Source organism: Aethalodelphis obliquidens, unplaced genomic scaffold (genome assembly GCF_003676395.1).
Source record: "Aethalodelphis obliquidens isolate GAN/ISIS:26980383/991018 unplaced genomic scaffold, ASM367639v1 scaffold31, whole genome shotgun sequence".
NCBI lineage: Eukaryota > Metazoa > Chordata > Mammalia > Artiodactyla > Delphinidae > Aethalodelphis > Aethalodelphis obliquidens.
In genome coordinates, this window is record NW_020837975.1 from 12,849,737 (window position 1) to 12,857,709 (window position 7,973).

The 7,973-nt window shown below is 52.1% G+C and overlaps 1 non-coding gene across 1 annotated transcript; it reads left to right on the forward strand.

Annotated features, from left to right (window-relative positions):
- Positions 1 to 2,419: 2,419 nt before the first annotated feature.
- On the forward strand, positions 2,420 to 2,492 carry TRNAA-CGC (transfer RNA alanine (anticodon CGC)). Its single transcript has one exon. It is a non-coding gene; the product is annotated as a tRNA-Ala (tRNA).
- Positions 2,493 to 7,973: the final 5,481 nt, after the last annotated feature.

Here is a 7,973-nt window from a genome sequence, read left to right on the forward strand (position 1 = left end):
CCTCATCTGTGCCCCCTGGACAGGCCCGATGACTGGCACAGCTGGGGAGTCCCATCTGGTATCAACAGATGATGACAGTAAATGCTGCCACCATCACAGCCACAGTCCTAGCAACGTGCCCCGTTTCAGTGAAGCCCTGAACTCGGCACTGGTCGGCTGCTGTCTGCAATGGCCACACCTCGAATTGCACCTGCCTCACTAGGTTTTTTGGTTTTCTGCTCTTTTCTTTGTAAATTACGTATAAACACCAATGTTTTCCTGATTCTAAAAATCCTCAGATTCGTTAAAGGAAAGTAGGTTAGATTCTTTCGTCTACTTATTTTTTCAAGCAGCATTTCACCAACCTCATGTCCTCTGGCGGGGTAGCTGAGGTTCAGTGGTACCCCCAGCACCCAGGCTGCCTCTCCCCAGCCTTCCTCCTGAGCCAGCCCCAGCCCCCCTGGGGACCCCTGCTCAGCACGCCCCCCCTCCTTTGCTCCCAGCTCTTTTCTTTTCTCCCCTCCAGTACCCACAAAACCTCCCAGGGTGGAAACACATCACTGACCCACCAGTTAGACCTGAGCGTGAGGCCTCTGAGGTCCAAGGGGCTTAGAACAGTGGTCAGGATCCAAATGACGCTCTGACCTTGTCAACTGTCTTTAGCCCAACTTTTGGGGGGTGGGGGGGATAAAACCAGAACCCAGGAAGTGAGAGACACCGTGTAGAAAGTGCCGGGGGCGGGGGAGAGTGGACCCCCTTGAGATGACCACAGTGTCCTCCGGGGACTTCTCAACTCCTCCCCTGCCTGCCCACCCCACCCCTGCCCCACCTGAATGGGGGGAGGGGTAGCTAGGCAAGGAGAGCCAAGAGCACAACAGTTTCCTGTGGCTGCCATGGGGTGGGGTAGGGCGGGCAGAGCTGAGGTCTCTAAGGGCCCAGAGATGTTCTGTGCACCTGGGGGACAGGGGCTTCTCCTGGCTCTGTTTCCTTTCTCTCCTGGGCCCTTAGAGCCCATCACCCCAGGCCTCCCACTTTCTTAAGGAGGCCTTTATCCTTCTCAATTCTTTCTTCTCAAAGGTGCTGGGTGAGCCCTGATGAATCAGGCCCCTTCCCCAGGGACCACATCATTCCTCAGACCCTCCAACCCCACCCAAGGGCTCAAGGCAGGGGGCGGATTGGCTGGGAGGACCCCTTCTGCTACCACCACCTCCACCTGGCCTGCACGTGCGCTTGACTTCAGATGAGGGGTTGAGGGGGAGGGTGGGAGAGATGGTAGGAGATGGAAGGGGTGGGCCAGAGAGACGAGGCCCTGCGCCGGCGGGCCAGCCAGGAGGTGTGTTTCAGTGTGGCACATGGGACGCCACTCCCTTCCCCCAGTCTGAGGGCCCTCTGGACCTGAGGCCATGTAGCTATCCCAGGCTCCTGGGGAGAGACACCCAAGCCCGAGGGAATGGGAAGGGTTTCTCTGGGCAGGGCCATGCCTACCCCCAGAAGAAGGGCTGTTGAACTTAAAGAAAAACACACAACATAAGAGTCGTGAGTTTAAGTTTTATTCAGGGACACTTACTGAGGACTATAGCCCGAGAGACAGCTGCTCAGCAGCCCTGAGGAGACTGCTCCGAAGAAGGAAGAGGAGGAGCCAGTTTGTATGTGATTTTTTGGGCCAGGGTGTATGTGCAGTCAAGCTTACATCTTGGTAAAAGATCACTGCTTATCACAAAGAACGGATATTTTGAGTTAATGATTTTAGTGCTTTCCTGTGAACGGGAAGATGCAAGAATCTGGGGTCGCTGGAGTTCTTCCTGGGATACGCGTCTAACTCTCTAGGGGCCCGTTTGTCCACAGCTCACTGTGCCTTATGCTGCTTTGCACCCCGAATTCCTCTCAAGGTGCAGTCATGGGCCACTGCAGTGGGTTATGACTTAACCCTTGCAGAACTGGATGGTGAGCCAAGTTCTTTGTTCTTTGTTCACGGGGTAAAGGAGGGAGTCTCAGCAAATCACTGTGACCTGCCAGTCCCTGGGCCCAGGTATACAGCAAGACTATGTCCTCCCCACACTCAGCCCAGGTCTGGCTTCACTGTCACCCTAACTGGGCTCCGAGAGGCGAGCTCAGGCGCACTGGTGGGAAACATAGGGCTCCCTGCAGCTGCTAAAATTTCACAAAACCCACGGTGTCCCTAGTGGAGTCCTTCCCTGAGGAAATGGGTCTCCGCTTGCATCAGGCTTCCAGGAGGAATGCCCCTCACCCTTTCCACAGAGGACTGGCCCCTCCATGCAAACAGCTCCCCACACAGAAGCCAGGGAGGAAAAGCCTTACAGATTTTCTACTTAGAAAACCAATTCTTACGTATGACAAAAGATGCTATAAACACTGTCTTTAAAAAGTGACAGGATAGAAAAATAATATATGTTATACAAAAAATAAATATCCGGGGACTTCCCTGGTGGTCCAGTGGGTAAGACTCTGCACTCGCAATGCAGGAGGCCCGGGTTCGATCCCTGGTCGGGGAACTAGATCCCACATGCCTGCTGCAATTAAGAGTCTGCATGCTGCAACTAAAAGATCCCGCATGCCACATCGAAGACCTGGCGCAGCCTAAATAAATAAATAAATAAATTTTAAAAAAAACAAAAACAAAAAATATACAGAATGTATAAGGAGCTCATAAAATCAGTAAGTAAAGGGTGTTAAAGAGAAAAACCACAGGCCCAAATCGGCACCACTTGTGCTAAAGCCCATGACAACTAACCTAGACATAGTACCTAACTGCAGTCTCAACCTCCCCCAGGAACAGTCAGCCAGTCTGGAATGTTCTGGTCAGCACTAATGAGCTAATCCCTCAGAGGAAGAAGAGGCCGTCTGCATGATAAAACCCTTTCTCCCCTCCCCCCAAAAAAGATGTCCAGGACTTAATACTTTATTTTCTTTTGCTAACAGCTCCCTTGCCCCCCACCCTTCTTCCTATAACGACCTTCCATTCTGTGCAACTCCTTGGAGTGCCCTTCTAGATGGAATGCTGACAATTCATGAACCCCTGAATAAAGCCAATTAGATCTGCAAATTTACTGGTCTGAATTACTTTATAAGTAGGGCAACAACTCTACAGAAGAAACAGAAAAGGACAGAAATTTTTTTAAAAAAAAAGGACAGAAATTGCAATCCAAAAAACACCCATGGAAAAGTTATACAGAAGACAGGGTCCATTTTATTAGTAAATAGGAAAACGCAAATTAAAACAATTGAGAGAGGGGATCATTTTGCACCCATTAAATTAATAAGAATTTGAAAGATTGGTCATTTCCAGTGGTGATAAGGTTGTGAGAAAATGGGCAGTCTCAAAAGCTGTTGGCGGACATACAAATTAGCGCATCCTTTTAGGAAATCAATTTGTCCAGATTTATCAACTATTAAACAGGCATCCCCTTCCTGCAAACAATTCAATCATTCCTGGGGTCTACATAAGAGAACACAGTCACATGTGCACAGCGAGGGAAATAAAAGGCTATGTGTCACAACATTTTACATAATAATGAAACTGAGAAATAAATCAACTGACCATGACAAGGAAAGGAGCTAAGTAAGTGATGTTTCCTCACTAGTACAGGGCACTGTGCAACAGGTTGGAAAGAATGAGGCAGATCTGTGTGTACTGATGTACATAGATCAGCTCACCAAAACATTTAGGTGCAAAAAAAAGTCAAGCTGCTGAGTGACACATATAGTCATAGTACCTCATTAATATGAGTTAAAATGAAGATAAATCTATATCCATAGATACAGTGTGTGTGTGTGTGTGTGTGTGTGTGTGTGTGTAAAAACAGGGGAGAGTGTGTACGGATTGCCTCATGATGCTAACAGGAGCTAAGTCTGGGTAGGGGTGGGGGTGTGTGTGAAGGGGGACTTTCACATTTTACTCCGTGTTCTGCATTGTTGGAATATTTTTACAATAAAATGCACTTGGGTAAAATAAGATGGCAATATTTTCATGACTGTTGAAGTGAGTGGATTGTGAGGACGTCAGAGCTCCCAGCAGCCTTGCTCCCTCCACCCCTCCCCCTGCCCCAGGACAGCAGTGGAAGGCTGTGTGTGTCTGGTCCTGGCTTAGTCTCCTGGTGGCAGGAAGTCTCAGTGTCCTCTCTGGAGGCTCATCTTCCGTGTGGTATCAGCTCAGTGCTTTGTGACCACCTAGAGGGGTAGGATACGGAGGGTGGGAGGGAGATGCAAGAGGGAGGGGATATGGGGATATATATGCACATATAGCTGATTCACTTTGTTATACAGCGGAAACTAACACAACATTGTAAAGCAATTGTACCCCAATAAAGATGTTAAAAAAAAAAGTTAAAAGCTGGGACTTAGCTAGGGTCCAGTGGTTAAGACTCCCCGCTTCCACTGCAGGGAGCACAGGTTCAATCCCTGGTCAGGGATCTAAGATCCCGCATGCCACACAGCGTGCCCCCCCCCCAAAAAAGAATTGTTTTAATAAATAAAGTTAAAAGCTAAAAAAAATTAATAATAATAAAGATTGTAGGAGTCATTTGGGGTCTGTCTTCTCTGTTAAACTGTGAGCCCTGTGAGGGTAGTGCACCGTAGCCTCTTCTTAAACATTTGTTGGGGGTAATAATCCTGGTGTTATGTGGACACAGCTCGGGGATGTTGTGCAGACTAACCTTCCCAGAAATTTCACATCTCTCTCCCAGCATACCTTTGGCTTCTGGGAAGGAGCCTTTGTTTGTCCAGGCAAGGAAGGTGAGAAGACGAGAAGGTTGTTCCGCTGGGTGGGCAGGAGGCTGGAGGCGGCAGCCATATCCTAGACCACCAGGGGGCAGCAGAGGATGGAGAACGGCGCCCACGTCCGCGCTGGAGCGGCAGCCTCTCTCTGCCCAGGCGTCCTCTCCCCACAGGTTGCAGGTGCAAAACCAGCCTGAGCAGTCCCAGGGCCTGATAAGAGGGACCCCCAAAGCCAATCAGAGATCTCCCGACCTCGGGACTCAAGATAGAAAAGGAGCACTGAGTGGGCTCAGTGTGGTCAGCCTCTGCCTTCCCTTCCATCGTGCTATCTAAGGTTCAAGAACTCCCCACTCAGTGCACCTTGCTCTTCCCCGTGAGGGACAAGGGTGCTCGACCAGCCTGAATCTCAGAGAGGGGACAGAGACCCTGACCACCACTCAGTCATGCAGCAAGCAAGACGGAGTTGTGCAGCTGTGCCTGAACTGATCTCAACCTGCAGACTATGGACCCATCTGAAATGGGCTCGGAGTGAGAAGGTGAAAAGACCTTGGGACATTCCCAGGGACGGATCTGGAAGCTCAGTGCACCTGCTAAAGACATTTTCTAGCTGATTCTACAAGGCCAAAGGGAGGGAGAGCTTCCTAGGATGGAGGCCAATATTTGCCTCTTCTCACACACCCTCTGTGCACCAAGAGACAGTGCAAAAGTGAGTAAATCACTCCGCCATTTACTAGCTATATGTTCTCAGACAAAGCACACTGCCTCTCTTGGCCTCAATTTCCTTAACTGTAGAGTGAGGGAAATGCTAGATCTCTCTCCCGGGGTTACTCTGATGGTTCAATAGAGTAAGCGAAGCGCCTTGCACAACACCTGGCACCTGGTAGGCCATCAGTAAGCCTGTTCCGGCGCCCCCTGCGGTCTCTGGTTACTGTTCTGCACCCTATACCGACGCCAGCTGCAGTACCCCTGTTGGCCACCCGGAGGCGGTGTGGGACCACGGTGCTGGCTGTGCGCAAAGGCGGACTCGCTCGCTCTGGGAGAAAGATTTCTGCAGCCGGAGCAGAGGAATTGGAGCGTCGCGGAGAGACCGGATCTTACCTTCTCGCGTCAGAGTGGCCCTCGCAGTCTCCACAGCCCGGAAAACGCCCAGGGTAGGCAGAGCAGAGGCAACAGGTGGGGTGGGGAGCCAGGAATCCTCAAGCCGGAGGCCCGGGAGTCCTCGCCCACAGCCCAGATTCCCGGGCTGGCAGATCTAGAGACCCTACCCACTGCCCCACTCTGGATACCTTCCTAAAAGTATGGGTGGGAGGAACGGAGTACCGTTCAAGATGTCTCCTGGGCTCCTTCTGGGGCAGTCTCGCCTAGGCATGCATCTCTGACATGTTGGACTGAGACAAAGCTGGAGGTCTGGGTTAAGAAACTCACAGACCTGGAAACCATGGACAAGGTAGTTAAATTCTGTCTTTGTTTATAATTTTATAAAACACAAGTTGTGTCAGTCCTTTTTTAAAAAACTTCTCAAGTGGCTTCCCAATCACACCAAGTATATATAATCCCAAACTCCCCTCCAAGACCTACAAAGCCAGGCCTGACCTTCCATCTCACTTCCTTCCTCTCCCCTCCTTGTCAGGCTACACCCCAGGCACTTTCCAACTCTCCATCTCGGCACTGGCAGGTACCTCTGCCTGGACCCTCTCCCTCCAGAAGTTTGCATGGCTCATTTCCTGACTTCATTCAGGTCTCTGTCTTCTCCCCAGAGAGGCCCTCTCTAACCCACCTTAATCTTTGCTTCACAGCACACAGGGCTACCCAGCCTAATACCCAGTCGTATTATGTGTCCGAGTTTTTTACTGTCTTTCTGTCCCAGGAGAATGTAAGTGCCGGGAGGGCCAGGCTCTTGGCATTCTGTTTCTCTGTCACTTAGTAGGAGCTCACTAAATATTTGTTGAATGAATGCATGACTTAATGAATTAATCTACAAAATGTGGAAGCTCAGGAAGAATCATGATGGCTAACAGCTCTATGTAAATTTAATTCAATATATATTATTGTGTGCCGATTTTGTGCCTACCGTACAGGCTTTAGACATCATTGTTGTTATTTTCATAAAAAGAATGCAGTGGGAAATAAATCTGATGCAGGCCCAAAGCTCCGACTGTGGGTGCCGTCCAGTCCATCCTCCTTCTTGCTCTCTTCGCGTTCTTGGAGCGGCGGGTACCCATTGTGCCAGCGGAGAGCAAAGCGCTCCGGGGTCCACAGGGGCGCTTCGGCCTGCGGTCCTTCTGCACTGTGCCCTGCCCCACTTTCAGCCCTCTAGGCCTGGAGCTTGAAGAAAGAAGGGAGAGCTAACCCCCTCTCCCCCTCCCCCATACCGAACTGCCCCACACTGGTCCCCCTTTCCCTGAGAGCCAGGTTGCCCGGGACTTGTGCCTCGGTTCCGGCCCAGGACAGACCGAGGCTCCGGAGATTCCCGGTTGGGGTCACAGGACAGCGCGCAGGGAAACACCGGCCTGGAGCATCGCGCTCCCCCAGGGGCTGGTGGAAAGCGGAGAGCCAGAGGGGCTGGAGGACGGTGGTAGTGAGTGTCAGGGAGACCGGGGAGGCGGGCAGCGTGGAGAAAGGACACGGGGCTGGAGTCGCGCGGCACGAGGACAGCGGAGAGCAGCCCGCTCCGGGACGTTGGATTCCGATCCCCGCAGGGCGTCCCCGGGAGCCCCGGAGGTTGTGCGCGGGAGTAACAAGTGTGCGATTGCGAGTGCAATTGGCGTGTGCGCGGGAGCACTGATCTGCTCCTGAGGAGGCTGGGCGTAAGGCGCTTCACCGTCCACACAAAGGGCGCTTTGATGAGGACCATTTAAATTAGGGGGTTGGAGGAAAGGAGAGAAAGGTGTTGGGAGCCTGCGGAGGAGGATGCGGGGGTTAAAGGCACGATCTCGCCTGAGTCTGGGGCGCCGCTGCTCGGCGAAGGGACCCGCCGGGCGGGAAGCGCGGGGAGGGCGAGCGCCTGGGCCCTCTTCTTGCCCATTCTCCGCAGAACTTTTGCCCCTCCCGCTTCCCTCGCTCAGCCTCTCTCGGGGCGGTCTCCAGGGACTGTCTCTCACATCCATTCTCCTTTCCTCCTTGATTTATGCTGCAGAGTGGAACGACCTTCCCTGACCTCATTTTCATGACGGCGCGAGCACACCCGGAGCCGGCTACGCACATTCCGGAGCAGGCGCGCGCCGACACACACACACACACACACACACACACACACACAC